The sequence below is a fragment of the Rhinatrema bivittatum genome, chromosome 18 (assembly GCF_901001135.1).
Source record: "Rhinatrema bivittatum chromosome 18, aRhiBiv1.1, whole genome shotgun sequence".
Taxonomy (NCBI): Eukaryota; Metazoa; Chordata; class Amphibia; order Gymnophiona; family Rhinatrematidae; genus Rhinatrema; species Rhinatrema bivittatum.
In genome coordinates, this window is record NC_042632.1 from 33,479,533 (window position 1) to 33,499,350 (window position 19,818).

Below are 19,818 nucleotides of genomic sequence, written 5' to 3' on the forward strand. Positions count from 1 at the left end.
GTGGAGCGGCACAGTTTTTGTTATGGGGGGGCGGGACTTCACCAGTGTTGTGGCGGGAGGGCTGTATTTTACATTTAGGGCCCCAGTGGAGGCGTGGAGTGGGAGTCACTAGACCTCCAGGGAGTTTTGCACAAGGGGGTTTGGAGGGCTTTTCATAGGGCTTGTGGACCCTTTACAAAAATGGAGTCCTCAGGATGGAGGGGGACCACCATTGTGCCCTGTCACAGCTGGGATATTCCCAGGTGTGGCAATGCCCAGAAAATTCATATGGGATTCATTTAATGGCAGTAACCAAGTGCTGCATTTTAGCAAATCCTACAGTAATTTTCCCACAGTGCAACAGCAGAAATGCGCCGTTTTGTTTTTTTTTTACCAGGGCTCAGTAAATTGGCCCCAAAGTGACTTTCATCAGCTATCTCAAAACTCAAAAGGTTTACTTATCCCACCAATGTCAGACAATTCCCAACTCATTCTGCAGTCAGACAAATGTGAGCCAAGTCAGTTTTCTGCTGATCTTTGACTGAATATTTTTTTGTAAATGAGCATTGACCCCTTCGGACCTACCAGCCAGCTCCAAGTCATCACGGCACTTTGGACCAGCCCTGTTGTTTAGCATTTGTCTCTAAGCTTTAGAGTTCTAGTAGTCCTACTGTTGTCAATACAAGATTATAAGACTACAGATCCCATAGAGCTTAGAGGCAGGCGTTCAGACACCAGGCAGCTGATTTATAAAAGCTTTTGCCTCATTTTGCGTGCATAGGATAAATATTTGATAAATCAGAACAGCGGGGCTGCCTGAAATTGTTCCTGGTGACTTGGAGCTAATTGCCAGTAGCGCCCATAGTGTGGCATCACGGGCAGTAATTTGCCATGAACACTTCTTTTGCCCAGCAGTGGATGATGCAAAATGCCTTTTATGAGGAGTTCAGGCAAATCTTCCCAGCTGTTCCAACCAAAAGACAAAGACTTTATAATGCATCTACAAACAGTGGGCAGTCCCTGTGAAGTACAGATACAAGAACAAACGATAATTCAAATGGGTGGTAAGAAACAGCAAACGTGACCCATGTTGGGTGAGAAGTAAATGTTGTTTTTCACTTTTATTGTAAGCGTTGATTTGTAGGCCTTTTTAGCCTCAGGCCACAAGCAGGTGGATATTGGAGAAATAAATCTGAAGATTAAGGAAATAGCCTGTTGCTTTCTGGTTGCTCTTGTCCTGTTTTCCTCAACAACAACAACAACAACAAAAGAAATAAGATTACAAGTAGCAGAAAGTATTGGAAACTTGCAAGTTAGAAAACAGTTCAGAACTGGTTCATCTGTCTCCAGTGACACGGAGTGAGTTAGTAGATGGAATGAACAGTGGCAATGCCTTGCTAGAGGACAAGAGCTTAATGGACCTTTCTGTAAATTCAGCCAAATATGGACGTGCACTGTAGTGCACTGTAGTATTATTATTATTATTATTATTTATTTATTATTTATTAATTTCTATACCGGCTTTCACGACCAAAGGTTGCATCAAGTCGGTTTACATTTAACAAGTCGTGTAATAAACATAGAACTAGGGTAATTGAACTGGTGCAGAAAATAATAGTTACAATGAACAAGGAAATTACCAACTGGGATAGGAGGAAAAAAGAGAAAAGGGACAGGAATATTTACATAGTAAAACGCATTTACAGTGAATATTTACATAGTATGCAATAAAGGATCTGTGTCAAGAGGATGTCAAGAGCTAAATGCAGTCAAGGACGGGGAGGGGTATGGGCTGGTGGGGTTTACACTAGGATAGAGGGAAGAGGGAGGTGACAGATGGTGGTTGAAAGGGAACCTGGATCAATCTGAACTCTGGTAGGCTTTTTTGAAAAGCCAGGTTTTTTATTAGCTGTAGATCAATAACCTGGAACTGTAGATCAATAACCTGGAACCAGTAGCAACATCGGATATAGGAGTGTGGATGAAGCAAAGGTACATGACCCCTCTACTGGCCATCCTAGTACTCAACCGACATGTTCCGGAAATGTCCTTTTTTTTTGGAAGAAAGCCGAGTTGACCCTAAAAGGGACTACCTTAAAAAGACTAGAACCAGCCTATAGAAGCGCTAAATATTCTAGCGCAGACATGTAAACCAATTTTCCAATCGACAAAAAAATTTGAGAGAGGCCCCTACTTCCCTCCATGAGGGTCACCTGATAAGGCATTTAAGAAACAGAGTGCTCCAGGACAGCTGAATATATGAAGGATCTCTGGCTGCAGAGCTCAGCCCTAGCATGTTGGTTTTCTTAGGACTTGACATTACATCTCGTCACTGGCTTACCAATACCACTTTCTAATATTTTCTTTTCAGTTTGCTTCCAACTGCCGCAGAACTCAAAACCTCTAGAGCTGGTAGAGGGCAGTCCCCATTTAGAAGCTCTTAACATTAATAATGTATGGGGTAAGTGGTGGTTTTAATGGAAAGATTATGAGAATCAAATCTTTGGAGGGAGGATAGATCAACCAATTTATCTCTATCTGTCTTGGAAAAGCAAATTTAAAAAATAGCTTTAGGATAAAAATTAATGATACAAAGCTTGGTGTGGTGGCAAGGGAGCTTGCAATTAAAAAGGCAATTCTCAGTAACTATAATGTTCACTTCTCTGCTCTTTTTCCCTACTTCAGTGTTTTAATGTTGCAAGAGGTCTGCTTTTTTTTTTTAATAGGCAAAGTTGGAGAGTTTTGGTTTCCACTCCGAGCATAGCCTTCTTCAGCCAGGTTCTCCATATACATTTGATTGTGTTGAGGGTGTCCGCGATGACGTGTCAAGGTCAGCCAACATGGCCCAAAATTGCTAACCCACAGTTCATGGATACAGTTAACCCCTTTGAAGGAACAGACTGCAGGTCTTAGTTTGGGTACTTTTTTTGTAAATTAGTTAAAGTCTTTTGCCAAATATCCAATTTCTAAGAATTTTTTTGCCAATTAATTGTCATCATTTGCATATTAGTAAGTGCCAAGGACATTCAGCAAATCGGATCACTCGGCTGACTGGTGTTCCAAACCTCATTCTGTACATTTTGTTCTTCTGCAGTGAAGTGGAATCTCAGTATTTTTTTCCTCTTCTCGTTCCTCTGCAGCAGATTTTCTCTCCTGTTCAATACTTTTTAGCTTTCTTTTATGCCTTAAATCTTGTTCTTCCATGCTCTCAATCACATTGCTCATGTATTTTGTAAGTCTTTTGGTTTTTCCCTTCCCCTCTCCCCCAATTCACTGTTTCTGAAGCATTTATCTTTTATTTTAACTTGTGTAGCTTCATTTTTCATCTTTTCTTCTCACGTATGTATGCACACAGAGTACTTTTTCCTTTCTCACACTCACATACGTGCATGCACACACACACACACACACACTTCAAATCACATTTCTACTCCTGGATTAGTTGCACTGGTATTTACTTTTGGATTAATGAATTTGGTTTCATGCCCTGTTCCACTCAGTTTTTGGAATAAATCCAGGATTGATTGCTGCACTCACACTTAATAACAGAGTGGAATCCAAACGTCCATTCATATCCACTTAATGTAATGAGCCCAATATTTAGCAGCATTTAGCCAGCAAAGTTTGGATTTATCCAGCTAAGTGGCAGAGTTTAAATATTTGGCCAGTTAAGGAGTGGGCAGGTTGGGGTCATTCTGGGGTGTGGTTACTTCTCTGGCTAACTTATGGGCTGGATGAAGCCAATTTGAAAAATGGTGCGGGCCACCCATTGCCCCAATCATGTGACAGGGGCTTCCCAATTGTACCAGTAGCCCCTATCACATGATGGGGCAAAGGGCAGCCTGCGCCATTTTGAATAATGGCAGCTGCCATGCCTGGGTGTGGGAAGTCATTCTCAGGCCCCCACTAAACCACCAGGGACATTTTGATGAGTCCTGGGAGGCTCGGGAGGATGGGTTGTGATGGGCCAGCTAGTCGGGGGTGAATATTTTAATTGAGGGGAAGGTTTGGGGGTGGTCCCCAATGAAATAAAAAAATAAATAAATTACGATCTGAGGGGGACCTGAAATGGCCCACTCCCAAAACAATAGGGAGAACGGCACGAAAAAAAATTGTGCGCGCACCCCTAGTATCATTAGTGTAGTAACTAATCCATGAACAAAAGTACTTCCCTGGGTAGGATTAGTTACTCCAGGATTAATGTGCAACTTGCTCTCTAATCTATCTGTAGTGTAAATGTAAGCAGTAGTGAGTCAAGACCAAATATGTATTTACTGTCTATTTATTTATTTAATGTATTCCATGTGATATTCTACTTACTACTCTGTTAAAGGAATGTGGGAGAACATTGTTATAGACCAATGATTATTAATCTGCTCCTATAAGACCATCTGGCCAGTCTGGTTTTCAGGATATTCAAAATGAGTATGTATGACATTTTCTTTCATAAAACGGAGGTGGTGCATGCAAATAGACTTCATGAATATTCATTGTGAATATCCTGAAAACCCGCCAGGCAAGGCGGTCTTGATTTAGAGCCTCTGTCGTAGAAGATTTTTGTATCTGCATGATCTCTCCCTCACATTCCCCATTCTTGCTCCAGTTCATCCCAGGGCCGGTGCTACCGTATCTGCAGACTGCGCATCAGCACAGAGCAGTAGCTTCTTGGGGGCAGCAAGGAGCCGCTGCAGTCAGAAAATAACGTCTGATAGCACATACTCAAATAACTGTCAGTGCTTTAAATCACTTTCATATCTATCCTGAGTACAATATTACAGCCATGCCAGTACTGCTTTTTACCATTGCTTTGTTTATTTTTGTGTTTTAGGCTTTTATGATTTTTTTTTAAGTGTTTGGCTCCTTGTCCCTGTGCCTCTGACAGGACTCTGAGTTTATAGCTTTCAGTTCTGTGCTGTTACCAGGAAGCATGGGGTTAGAGAGCAAGGTTAAGGTCCTCTTGGAAAGAGGGAGCATGGAAAAGCAATAGCTGCTTATTCTTGGTCTCTTCTTCTCTTTCCTCGGCTAGCCACAGTTTTTGAAGATGGAAGCGTTTAATAAACTGTAGCGCTTCTTTTATTAAGTCTCTCCGTTCTGCTTTAATGCCCACATAATTTTGCTATGCTCTCTAACTGCAGCAACAGAGGCTTTCCCCGGAGATTTGGCGCATTTAAGAGTATCCCCCCTCCTGCTCATTTGCATTACAATAGCTGGGTAAAATAACTAAATTACTTGTTGCTGCTGAAAAAAAAATGGCAACCCAGAAGGCAGAGGATAGACACAGAGGGGTGGATAGTGCATGAAGGGAAGGGAAGAGAGGGGCAGAGGAGAGGGCCAGAGGAATGGAAGCACAGGAAAGGAAGGAAATAGAGAGGGCCACAAGAGAAGGAGGGAAGGTACAGATGGAGGCCACGGAAGAGAAGGTGGATGAGGGACAGAGAAAGAGAATGATTTGGGTATGGAAGTGAGGAGGGCACAGAAGAGAAAGTGGAGAGGAAATGACAAATGGGGCACAAAGGGAAAGGAATAGAGGGGGCATGAGGAGGGAGATGAGACAGGAAACAGGGTAAGAGACAGATGGCTGAGTTGGGAGTGAGATCCTAGAAATAGAGTCTAGGATGGCATAATGGAAGAAGAGGAAGGAGAATGGAGGAGTACAAGGTAGAACAACAGATGACATGCAGAAGAATGAGAGATGCGACGTAGTGACGGGTGTAAGAAACAGAGAAGAGAGATGGAAAGGCGTGACACGGAAGGGGAAGGGCAAGGCCAGCGGGGGGACTTAGGCGCACTAGGGAATCGCCTAGAACATAGGCCCTCGAAGAACGAGTACCGGTTCCTATCTGCAATCTGCAATAACAACTCACGATCTCTGTACCTGCGATAACGTCAGACAGAAAGGAGTCTTCAGAGATTAGGAGCATAGGCCCTCGTGGAGCGAGTACCAGTTCCTATCTGTAATAGAACTCACTGTGTTCACGTCTGCGATCATTTCCAGGTAGTCAGGAGTCCTCTGAGCATTCAGGGACGTAAGCTCTTGAGGAGCGAGTACCAGCAGTCTGAAATCAAAAGGAGAGAGCGGAGCCCCCGAGGAGCGGGTACCCCTGGGATAGTACAAGAAGGCAGAGTAGCTTGGGTGAATCGTAGCCAGGAAAGTTAGATTTGAGTCCTTGCTAACTCGATTCATAGTAGCAACAAGACCCTTTTAAGTTGGAAGCGGATGATGTCACTACGGAGGGATGCCCCCAAGGTTCACGCCCTTACGTGATCAGAAACATGGAGGATCCGCAGCATCAGGCCAGCCCAGGGATTCCAGGAGATGAGGCAGGGAGACGCCGCGGCAGCAAGCTGTCCTTTAGACCTGGAGGGAGTCGCCACACAAGTAGAAAGGGTGGAGCGAGGACGAAGAGCAGGCACAAACGCAACACTGACAGAGTGCATGCTAGAGGGTCATCCTGCTCAGATGAAGAAAAAAATGGGGTGGTTGCTATAGCAACTCAGCCATCCAGTCGCCCAGTCCAACCTGCAGACTTTTTTTTTTCCCCGCAAAAAAACTAGCCCAGTTGGGCATGAAATAGTCCAACCTGGCAACACTGATGGAAGAAAGTGTTGTGCACACAGTAACTTGTTTCTCTCCCCTGCACCTTCCATTGACTGTCTGCCTGTGCTTTGTAGAGTTTTATTCTCAGGGCTAGCTTGACCCTGGTGAAAACCTGCAAGAGGAGACAAAGATCCACCTTTTGCTGCCACCACTCCTCACTCCTGACCACCTCTGTGGCACTCTCTAGCTCCTCACTAGTACCCTGGGAAGGCATGCGACATGCTCGTGTTATGCTTCGTCTCCTCCGGGGGAGAGGAAGCAGGGCCATATCTGTAAGTGCACAGCAGCTCAGAGTCCCCATATTCAGGCACCTACATGATTGCCCATTGTACATTTGAGGAGCTGAGCAAGTCTGCTGGCAACAGTGGAGGCCTGGCAGGAGGCAACTGATAAGAAGGGAGATACATCAGATACCACCAGACACGAGGACCTCAAATTTTGGTATCACACAAGGCAGTCAGAGACCTTGTATGGCCCTGACTCTCTCTCTCTCTCTTACCTTCTTGCTCTTTCCTTTCAAACCCCTTGGTCTAAGGGCTGCATGTCTTACAATTATTGCATGCCAATGTTTTGTTCTTCCGCTTGGCTTGCTTCTCTCAAACAAACCGCCTCATTAAACCGTAAACATCCTCATTTTTCTTTTTTAGAAGAAGATAGATGGGGAGGGAAAATTAAGTGGAGACAAGATGGGTATGGAGCAAAATGTGAAGGGTCCCTACAACCTCTGGAGTAAATTGTGCCTCAGTCCACATAAGAAAAACTTGAATTATTTGTCTGCCAAAGACAATGATACTTGTATGTAGAAGGGCGTTTAATTTTTTATATCAGAAGCAGTGCTGTGCGCTTAACCAAGCAAAAACAGTCTTAATTAAAGGGTACTCTTTGAGCACTGATTAATTTTGAATGAACTTTAATAATAACGATGAGTAAACATAGAGTTGAGCTCATGTTATTAATGTGGCACAGCGCAAGTGTTTCAAATGTACTGCTTGAAAACTGACCCACTTCTCATTTTCATAGCCCAAGGGCATGTTCAGATAATAACAACTGTAAAAGTAAGAAAAAGAACACGAAAACCAGAAAGTTTTCCAGGCTGAGATGAAACACTCTGGCCCATAGCAAGTATGGCAAAGCCAGCAGGATAACAGCTGATCCACCGAAGACTCCACCCCCACAGCTGGCCAATGAGAGAAATGCCACTGAAGACTCCACCTCTACAGCTGGCCAATGGGAGCACAGTATTTACTCGGAAAGAGATTTGGGAAAGGCAGTCTCTCTGGGCACCATTATTGGCCTGTGACAAGACCTGAAGATAACTCATTTCAGCATGGACGCCTGATTCAATACTTTTTTCTGGTGATAGGTGATGCTGGAAAGGGGGGAGGGTGCAGGGATCAAGGACAGGAAAACAATACCCTAGGATCAGCTAGAGGAGCCAGATCTTTAGGGCAGTTAAGTAGATGAGTGCACAAGAGAGGGTGCATGAAAGACGGAACGAAACTCCAATATATGCTGAATGAAGTTTGTCCACACTCAGTATCCCTCAAACAGTGCTTTGAAAATGTAGCACTTTTCAAGGTATAATAAAGAAATCATGTCTAATATCTTATTAAATGTCTTATGTTTACTTTGTAAATCCTCTGGATTATTCTCCATGCTGTATGTACATTAATCTACAGTGTAACATACAACATATGATAACCATGTAAGGACATGTTGTGGCCCCGGTCACGGCACTCACGACCGGGACCTTACCTCGATCTTCCGGGTTTGGGACTCGGGCTCGCTGCAGGGGTCCGCCGGGCCCCGGGCCTGTCTTTGGTGGCATTTCCGCGGGGGCGACGCCACCGGGACGCCAAAGCCAGCCGCCCTCCTCCTATGCGCGCGCGTGCGCCAAGAGCCTAAACTTGTAGGCCCTTTCCCGCCAGTCGATGCTCCACCCGCCTCAGTGACGTCAGACGCCGGCAGGTATGTAAGGCCGGCGCCTACCTCGCTTAGGCGCCTTGCAACGAGGTTACCTTGGGGTTCCTAGTTGCTGTGTGCCTCGGAGTATCTCGCTTCAGTTCCAGCCTGGTGTCTGCCTTGACCCCGGATCATCATCTCTGCGTCCCCGCTCGCCTAAGTCCCAGCGGCCGGACTCCTACGGGCTCCTCCCGGGGGAGCCTCGGCTTCCAGGGTGAAGGCCGACTCCTTGTTCTCCTAACTCCCAGCAGCCCAACTTCCACAGGCCCCTCCTGGGGAGTACGGGTTTCCAGGGTGAAGGCCTACTCCTTCACCTGGTCCAGTGTCCGCTTCCCGGCCTGCACCTCGCTCCACGGAGACAGCGGTCCACCTTTCCCAGTCTCCGCCAGGCCGGCCCAAGAGTCCACTAAACACTCACAACAGGACATGTCAACTATTCTGGTGACTGTAGTGTAATAGACCAATGATCATTCTAGTTCATCACTGGTTGATCATATTCTTTTACTAACTGTTTATCTAGTAAACCAGCCACAAGAGACATGAAAATATATTACATGTTGTCAAATACAAAAAATTACAAAGCACTAAAAGAATAGAAATAAATAGCTACCCTAAATTCAGTGCTACAGACTCCCAGGTTTCTTCATAAATATGCATCTGAAGACATGTAATCACCTTTTCCAGCACGAGTATATCACAAACATTATTAGACTTTATTGCATGTCTTCAAATCATATGCATACTTGTGAAGAATTACACCTGAGGGGTATGGTGATGTGAGATTTCATTGGCAATAATAGAGGTGAGTGTGGTAATACAACCAGCAGCACTACTGACACTACCGCATATTGCACAGACTGGTACAATAACATTTTCCACGGATTTATTCACTGCTTTATATCACAGAAACAAGAGACAAAGCCGTGATTTTTTTTTCTCTATTGGCACACTAAGTATTCTGAATTTTGCAGTCTGATTCTGGGTTTGCCAAAAGTGCAGTACAGGACTGCTCTGATCCTGTTAGTGGGCAGGGGCAATTGAAATTTTGTGGAGAATTGTCGCAGTTTTCACTGCTGTGTCTCATCCTTGCCACCTAATCCTGAGGAACAGATGTACTGAAAGGTATTTCCCCATTTTGCGTATCTGAGAAAAATACTTAAGTTCACCTGTCCCCAAGAGAATTGACCAGCAGGCCTCTCCCACATTGGACAAAGTCCTCTTTCCTAACTTTCCCTGCCAGGGATTTGTAACCCATAGTCCCCCTCAAATCAAGACCAAGGACCTGGAGGGTCACATTGGGACAGGGATGAGGACATCTGATGGGCAAACCTGTGCTGAATTCCTCTCCTTCCGTCCACAAAACCCACATCCTATTTATTTTTATTTATTTAGAGAATTTTATATACCGACAACCGTTTGTACATCGTATCAGTTTACATGTAACTTATAACTAGATGAGAATGCCCTTACATAGAACAGGAACAAAATGTACAGTAACTTACAATAACAAGATAAACTGTGTAACTGAGAAACTGTTTACAATATCCGATGGTATATAGACCATAATTTGGTTAGAGAAGCAGTCCATAGTATGATTGAGTAACTGGGAAGGCATAGGCGTGTAACAGGCATAAGAGTTACAGGATAAGCAGTCCATAGTATGATTGAGTAACTGGGAAGGCATAAGAGTGTTACAGGATATGCAATCGATCAAACTTTTAAAAGAGTAGTTTTTCAGGGAAAGTTATAGCGGGGGGGGGGGGAGGGGGGGGACAGCATGAGAAGTCTAAATAATTGTTGTTCAACTATTAGCCTATTGTGCCACAAAACCCACATCCTATTAGCCTATTGTGGCTCCTGCATGAATGAGTGTTTTGGTGTTCAAAATTTCGGCAGTTCTTGCCTCATCCACTAATTAACACTTGGGAATGCTGAGCTATCTCCAGGTTAATCATGTGACAAGCACTTGTTAGTAGTCAGCTGACTCAAGGAACAGCTTCCAAAAACAACCTGCAAGTTTCAGTTCTCTATTTATGCATTCATTCAAACGTTTCCATACCTTTTGGTGTTTCTAGTATTTGTTAAGCACTAGGTGAACTCAAATTTAGAAAGATGTAAGTGAATTATAAATTACATGATACCTTTTGTTTGCTTTTCCTGAATCTTAACAGCTCTGATAAAAGGAATGGGGCTCTACCAAGAGTCCTCTAGGGATCTTGAATGACGTCAACACAGCTGAATTTCAACATCTAATATCTGCATCGGGACGATGAAGTCCGAATCTGCAAAAAATACAATCAGTTACTGAGAGGTGCTAATCAGCCTCCAAAAATGCCCTGCAAAGCTGGCGTTCCAAAGGCTGAAGAGTTAAACTCCAAGTGTATGACCTAATGACGTGTCATCAATCAATTATATTATTCTGCCCTTTATTTAGATTTATATTCCGCTTTTCGCACTTTTGTTTTTTTCAGCACTTCAAAGTGGATGACATTCAGGTACTGTAGGTATTTCCCTATCTCCAGAGGGCTTACAATCTAAGCTGCCCTGAAGGAGGCGGGGACTGTGCGGAATTACATGAACACTTGATATCCATTCATAAACATTACTAAATACTATGTTCGTGCAATGGTATAGCGTTTTATAATAGCAACATTGTTCTCTGACATATTTGGAATATTTCATTCACTGATTTAATCTGAATAATATGCAATGCATCTTAAGATGGAAAAATAAAAGGCGTCTGTGTGTGTGTATATATATATATATCCTTCACTTCCAATACTAATGTATCATCAGATCAAATTATATTATTATAAAAAGATGATGGCACAAAACCTGTTACAGTATAGTAGATGAATATTCTAAAGTTACTAATGCCAGGAAGCAGTGATACTGTCAACCAACATACACAGGAGTAAGAATCCAAGTACTGCTTAAAGTGACAAGTGGTTCATTATATTATGAGCACACCTAGAGACAGGCACATAAGAGACAATGCTAATATTATCTACCAGCTGTATTTCATGTTCAATAAAAAAAATATATAAAAGTAATTTCTGTTGTACTGCTAGTAAATTTTTCATCTTTATGCTCCTCAAAACTGTCAAAAAAAGTAATGTGAAACTGAGTGAATGGAACAGGAAGTAAATTATTTAATATTAAAAAGAAATATCAAAACAAACAATGGTTAGTTGATATGCAGCCACCAAAACTCGTGCCAATCAATATTGCTATCCAAGCTATAAGGCATGACAGAGTTCATAAGAAAAATCCTCCATTGTTACACATGAAGGAGGCGAAGTTTTCTGTTACTAGCTTGTTTCAAATATCAAGTTTTATCAAAGCAGTGGTGTATGTGAGATTTATGACTGACTAAGTAGTGCTGCAGAAGGGGGCAGCGTCAACTTTTTAGCTAGGATGCAACCTGTCAAATATTCTCATTCTCTGAGGCCTCTGATTTTTTTTTTTGTTTCCCCCTACGTATTTCAAGTTGCAAGGGCACGAGATAAAATGCAAGCCACAAAAGTCAGGGAGCAATTGGTAAGAGTATTTTAAACGAAAGAGCCCTGGGAGTTTGGGCACCTCCAGCGAGCCCCAGAACCGGACGGAACCCTCCGAATACTGAAAAACGAGCGTAGGTTTCATTCTCAGAGGTTAAATGTGGTCATGCGTGCAAATTTGGAGGAAACAATCTTGCCACCATCATTAGCACAAGCAAGAGATGTCAGCAAGCAGAGAACGGATGTACAGGGGCAGGAGGGGAGTAAAGCTCGATGAGAATGGCGGGTGCTGCAGTGCACCTGTGATCCTAGAGTCACCCTCTGGAATCTGCGATTCCTTCTGTCAGGGCAGGGCTTTATTAAAAGGCAGAGCAGTTTTCTGCACTCGTCACAAAAGGTACCTAGGTCAGAGCACAGGCCGCCTCAGTCAGAGAAACCGGCTGCGTGGTAACTGTTCTTTAGCGCCGTCATGAACGGAAGCTGGAAGGCTTTATGAGCTGTAGGTCTCTGGTATACAGCTGTTTTTAATACACCATCCCTGAATGTAATTATAATGTCCAGGAAGGCTATAATCTGATGGATGTCCTATTGCACAGTAAATTTCCAGCAATCGTTACAAAGATAGATCCAGATTTGAAATTCAAGAAATAATTCAACAGTCCCTGTCCAAACGATAGGGGGTGAGAAGGGATGTTGCTTTTTTTTTTCTCCCCCCCCCCCCCCCCCCCATAAAACATAACTGAAATAAATTGACAATTTAATGGAACACAGATTGCTATGGGTTGGGGATCCTACAAATAACATTCGGCATTGTATTCAGCAACTTTTGAGGCTGAAGGCTTTTTAACCAGGAAAAGTACTTTCGTTTTTTTTTCGGCTCTTCCATAGCCAGACATTGCAAACAATCCATATCTTGTACCGTGACTCAAGTGAAATGAATAATACTGGCGGCTCTTTCTCCCTTACCCTGTGCCTGTGGATAAGAGAGGCTTTGGCAGCCCTTCTCCACAGAGCATGGGGGGTCTGTAAGCTGGCACACGATTATAGGTACCCCCTGTCTCTCCCAAAGAAGAAGGAGGGTGGGGCAAAACTGGCACTGTTTGAGCACATGCCAGCTGACAGACCCCGCCTTCCATGGGGGGGGGGGGGGGGGAGCTGCAGAGGCCGCGTCTGCCCTGCACCTCCTCAGAGACACTTGCTGGTATAGCAGTGGTGCCCGGCATAACACCTGTCCCCTTCAGTAACCAGTAGGGAAGCTCAGAGCCCCGCAGGCATCCAAGATCCCAAGATGACCCCAGCAGCAAGGACACTTTGGGCAATATTTGGGCCAACTCTCCACCTGCCCCGACCTCTGTGCCCGGACACTGACCTTGCTTGAAAACTCCGCCTGCCCCGACCATAGCCTGCCATGCCCCCAGCCAGAGAAGCCCCCCGCCAGCCACCAGAACCCGCGGGCTCAACCCAAGGAGGGGAGGTGGCCGGCGAGGCAGAAGGCCCTGCCCTGCTGCGCACCTGCTGGGGGAATACCTGCATCCAGCATGCCAGACCATGACAGCATGAGGGCAGGCAAACCTCACAGGACTCTCTGCCAGCCCGCTGAGTGAGCGGGTGAGGAGAAATGTTTCCTAACTCTTCTGCAACTCCCAGCACAGTTCATCAGCCCTGCCTGTATTTATTTATTTATATATTTATTTTTGGGAAGTGTGACACATGTATGAGCCCCCCCCCCACTGAAACCGATGTGTCGTTGGTGCCATCTCCCTAATCACGCCACTCCCTTCTGGGAGTGTGGGCAGTGCCAACAGCTGGTTGGTAGTAAACTGCTTCCTCTGCGTTGCCCCAAGACCAGCTCCTGTAAGACAGACCTCAGCTCCGGCACAGCAGAAACCCTGAGATGGTAAAGGCCTGAAAACAACAACTAACGGTACAGGCTGTAGGGAAAAAGCCGTGTATCTCTCCCCCCACTAAAAACAGTTTGAATGCTGTGCCACCTCAGGCTGTCTCCAGCTAGTTATTTCAGCCCTAGGCAAGCACAGTCAAACTTCCAAGATGTCAGCGCCTGCCTAAGAAATTGAATCCTGCTGCAGAATCCAGTCCTGCTGTTGTTGCTCCTGCATCTTTGCCTCAGGTTGAAGGGGTTCCTGCTCAGTCGGCCTGACTCCAGCTTGCAAACCCAGAATTATGCCCCCACCAGCTGCTGCAAGTCAGGCTGTAAGGAGATCAGCCCTAGCAGCAAGCAAGGTAGCCTGCACTACCTCCCCTGCCCTGTTATCATTCTCCTTGATTAAACCTATGGTTGTCTCAGCTTCTTCTAGGACAGCTTGGATTTCAGTTCCAGGGAAGCCTGCCTCAGCTCTCAGGAAGCCAACATATCAGTCAACAGCCAGTCCCAGAAGCCGGGTGCCGTCCTGCTTCAGTGCCTCTGTGCCAGCCAGCAAAAACTTATTCCTAGCTCTGAGGTTACCAGCATGCCAGACCCTGCTGTACCTACCAAACTAAATCCAGTCTCATACTCCAGGCCGGTCCTTGCTTCAATCGCTGATGCACAGGAATCTGTACCCATGCAAGACCTGCCTCTGCCTTCTGGAAACTGTGCTCCAGGCCTCATATGCCTAGTTAAGGATTCCAAGAATCCAATCTAGGAGGCTGTCACAGCATTAGCCAGAGACTTTGTTCCAGGCTGCTCCCACAGTCCATTCCAGCAATCCAGTCCAGCAGCTCCTCCTGAGACCCCAGCCCAAGCTGCTTTGCCAGAGATGTTGCCCCAGGCAGCTTCTCCTGCAGCCAGTAAGCCTCTGTTCCAGATTGTGCTTACAATGGAGTCAAGAACCCACTGCCAGGCTGCTTTTCTGGTCATTGCCTCTGTTCCAGGCTAAACCCATTGCAGCACAAAGGACTCTCCTCCAGACTGCATCCATATTCCCAGTCCAGACGATGCCACTGCCAAGGACCTTGTACCAGGCTGATTTCTTTACAGCAGCACCGGCGACCTTGCTACAGGCTGTGGTGCCCACTGATTCAAAGCCCCTTATTCATGCTGAAGCCAGCTGCCTTCATTCAGTCATCAGACATACCTGCAATGCCTTTGACTCCAGCTTGTCCTGTCATGTCTCCACAGCCAGATGGGTTAGGTCCTGCTCCGCCTCATGTCAAGCTGTGCCGGTTCCTCCTCCAGCTCTGTCCCAGGCTGAGCCAGCTTGCCCTGTCACGTCTCTGCACTGCCTAGCTAAGCCCTCTCCAGCTACTCCGCACCAGGAGGACCCCACTCCAGCTATGGCTGCTCCTGCAGCACATCCCAAGACCCCAGTTAACGTTGCATCTGCAGCACCCAAGCTTTTGCTTCCGGCAGTGCCAGCAGTTTCCAAGCCAGAGACTATACCCGCCTTGACCTCAGGTAAAACATGAGTTGCTGCTGCTATTGCACAAGTTTCTGCCTTGGCCCTTATGAACTCTAAGCCAACTGTCCAGGGCTATGCACTGCTCCAGGCGACATCCACAGTGCTCAACTCCTTGTTCCCTGGCATACCTGCAGTCCCCAAAACACCACTCCCAATGAATTTCTCCTCTGTTCCAGGCACCCAAGTTCTACCTTGCTCCACTCCAGATGTCCAAGTGTAATCTGCGGTGGTGGGAGGGGGGGGGGGGGGCGCGAAGAAATGAACAGGGACAAGATGGGTCCGGGGCCTCAATGGGCCACGTTCTGCCCTGCCCTGGCTGCTGCCTTGAAGGCTGCATGACGCAGCAAGGCCAGCACTATAAGAACCTCCCTCCAGATTCCTCAGTGCTTCACTGAATCATCTCAGCTCCTTGTTCTGGCCAACCTTGCACTTGTTCTTGTTTCTGTGTGGCCTTCGTGGCCTTCATGCCTTGCCTTGTTTCCATGTGGCCTTAGAGGCCTTCTTGTCTGGATCTGTCATCCTTGTTCATTTGTTCGTTTCCCTGCTTCCTGTCTGGTCCTCCCAGTGATCTTCCTTGTCTTGCTATTGGTTCCTGCTTGCATATGAAAGAACCCGTGTGGTTCCTGTTTGCCTATGTCTGTGTATACCTTGCCTCGGTTTTCTGTTCTTGTCCTGTCCTTGTCTTTTCCTGTCTGGGCCTCCCTTTGAGTCTCTCAGTGGCCCTCCTGTCCCCTGTAGGCCTCCCAATAGCCCTCCTGTTCCTGTGTCCCAGTGGTTCTTCTGTATCCTGTCTAGGTCTCCCGGTAGCCTATCCTGTCTCTGTGTTCCCTCTTTGTACCCTGCTTTGCACCCCTGTTCTATTTTAGCTCTTGTTTTACCTTATTCCTGCCTGTGTGGTTTACCCTGTTCTTGTCTTGTCTCTCCATTCTCCTACTCTGTCCAGCCTTGTTTCTCCTGTCTTGCTTTGCCTTGCCTCCCACAGCCTCCCTCACACTGATCTTCTGTTGCTGACCCGGACTGACTTCTTCCATTGCTTTGCTGTTCTCTGCCTGCCTTGACCTCTTCCTAGACTCCAACCCTGCTTGATCTTTGCCTGCCCCGACCTCTGCTGACCCTGTTTGATCTCTGCCTACCCCAACCTCTGCCTGGACACCGACCTTATTTTAAACTCTGCCTGCTCTGACCATAGCCTGCCATGCACTTCGCCAGAGAAGACCTGCTGGCTGCCAGACCCTGCCCTGCCTTGCGGTAGAGCCCTGTCTATCTCATGCATATTCATTGTGGATATCCTGAAAACCTGGCCTGATTATGTCTCTCAAGGACTGAAGTTGGCCACCCCTACTTTAGAGGATTATAAACTGCGACTAACAGAATATAAATCAGTTATTGATGCCGCCAAGAAAGATTACTCTTCTGGTAGAATTTGAGAGTCAGCCAATAATCCTAAAGAATTATTTCACTTTGTAAAATCTATGATTCATGTGTCCACTGTTAGTTCTTTGAAGAGCACTGTTGATTATTGTGAGAGATTTCTTTTTTTCACCAGAAGGTTTCGCCTTTCCCCCCACCTGTTCAGAATGCTGGTTTTACGTCATCAAGTGATGAACGATGTTGGGATCATTTTTATCCAGTTCCATCAGATGCTTTTATCGAGATTTGTTTTTTCCAAAGATGAATATTTTGTGCCCAGTAAGTCTATGTTCTACAGCGGTGTTGTAGGTTCTCAGGGAAGACGTTAGTGGTTTTGTTTCTCAGCCCGAGAATTTGTCCCTTTCTCAGGGAAAATTGTCATCTAGTTTGAAGATTGTTACTGTCCAGCTGATCTTGAAAAAGACAGGCCTGGACCCAAGTGACTTTAGTAACTATCACCCTATCTCTTCCTTCCCTTTTTTATCAAAAGTGATTGGGAAGGCAGTGTTGAATCAATTGCATGATTTTATAGAGGATCAAAATATATTAGACATTCACCAATTTGAATTTAGAAAAGCCCACAGTGCAAAACATTTTTGTTGTCCATCAGGGGTTTAAAAGTGGGGAACGGATTTTGTTAGTACTCTTAGACATGCCTTCTGCATTTGATTGGTGGGACCATGCCATTTTGTTATCACATTTACATGAATTCAGTATTACAGTTTCTGTTTATGACTGGTTTAAGTCATTTTTAACCGATCATGCCGGGCATGTCAAAATAAGTAATACCATTTTGTCATGTAGACATTTACTAAGCAGTGTTTCCCAAGGCTCTTCCTTGTCTGCCTGTCTTTTTAGCCTATGCATGTACCTGCTTTGTTAGCTTATATCCAATTTAAGTATAGGCTATCGCCTGCATGCTGACGACAGCCAGCTCTTTATTTTGTTTAAGTCATCCTTCCCATTGACATTTATTAGGGTTGCCTTGTCACGATTCCATAACTGGAAGTACTCTGACAGGTTAGTATTGAATTTGAAGAAAACTGAAATTTTGTTCCTCTTTCGATTTCTGGTAGATAAGGAATGTTCACATTTAGTATTTGATGGTGTTCAGATTTCCAGGTCTAATCATATTTGAAACTTTGGGGTGCAGCTTGACTCTCCCCTGTCTCTTAGGGAACATAAGAACATAAGAACATGCCATACTGGGTGAGGTGGAACAGATAATGAAAGGACAGTTATTTACCCTTTCAATTAATACTAAAACAAAGGGATGCTCGATGAACCAGCAGATTCAAAACAAGTCAGTCAGCACATTATCAAACTGTGGGATCTGTTGCCAGAGAATGTGTCCAAGACGACTAGCATAGGCGGGGTTTAAGAGAATTGTACAGGTTTCTCGAGGAAAAATCCATAACACATTATTAGCCAGGTAGACTAAATAACGCTATTGCTAACCCTGGGAGTGACAGGAATTAGATGTTTTATCATATCTGCCAGGTACTTGTGACCTGGACTGGCCATTGTCAGAGACAGGATGCTGGATCTTCATCTGACCCAGCATGGCAATTCTTATGTTCTTATCTTCTTAGTATTTTGTAGTTGATATCTTATCAGAATTATGCAGGGGCCATGGACGTTTCCCATAATTTTTCAGCACATCTTACTGTACATTCTAGTGTCCACAGTGGGCCTTTTGTGATGTGCTTAAGTACCTTGTGATATATATTTGTGACCCAGCTTTACAAGTTTACTACAGATTGATCCCTTTATATTTTTCCCATCATGGGTTTGAGAGGGGGGGTTATTGTGCTCTTGAAATCTTCCCCTGGCTGTAACCCCAACTTTTTCTGTAAAGGCCTGAGGAGACTGTAGCGTTCCCTCGACACATGATCTAGGTCATTGCCTCTCCCCAAGAAGAAGTGGTCAAGAGGGTGAGGAAGTGTTGCTGTTGGTCTTTGCCATCAACCCAGTGGCCTGACCAAGAGGATAGAAGTTTGCTGCAGTAAACTGGGAAAAGATGACAAAAGTCCCCTGGTTCAGAGATAGCCTTCCGAATCCAAACCAAATCCATCAAATCCTACTGAAATGTCAGGAATCTCAAACTTCTCTCCAAGCAGGTTATGCTGGAGTTGCAGTCAAGCTGCTCTACTCTTCAGGGAGCAGGCCTGCTGGATATGGAAGCTGATGAAGCAGGGAGACAAAAAGGATAAAGAGACTATGGTTTTCCTGACGCTGAGGTTTTTGATGATGCTCCTTATCTTTTCAATTTTTGCAAGGATTCTTGTTTTCAAACTGAAGTAAATTTTACTGTGAACACCAATTGGACTGAGACATTTTTATTATTCCTTTTTTCCCAATGTGGGTGAATGGACAGTGAGTGATGTCGTTACTGGTAACGGGGGGGGGGGTTTCCTTACATTATTTTTTTCTGAATTTTTTGTATCTCCTCCTGCGACTCCCCTGCGCGCGCGGCCTGTGTCAACAGCGGGATTTAAGGGACCTGATCATGCCCAGCGCCCAGGAAGATAAGCTTCACCCTCCCCCACCCACCTGACGAACCCTGGTAAAAAGTGACATCCCAGATGCAGCTGCTTAGCCAAATGGGCTCCCGCTTCATATATCCCATAAATAACAAGAAAGATAAAAGGGATGTAGCCATATGGCGTGGCAGGGAGCATACAGAGAGGAAGGGGTGAAAAGGTGTCATCTTTGTCAGAACAGCGTGAAACAACAGATGGTTGCTCAAAGGGAAACGGCCCAAAAATTGTGCAGCCTAAAATACCCCGAACCTTTTGTGCATACCTCAGTCAATTTTGCAATTATAACAATATTAAATGTACAAAACCGATCACATGGGGAGGGCGCACCACACATTAGTTCTGTCTTGCCTCCAGTGTGCACCTGATTCTGTCCTACGTCCTGGATAAATCTGCTCATGGCGGCTGAATTCTACAGCTCCGTTTGCACC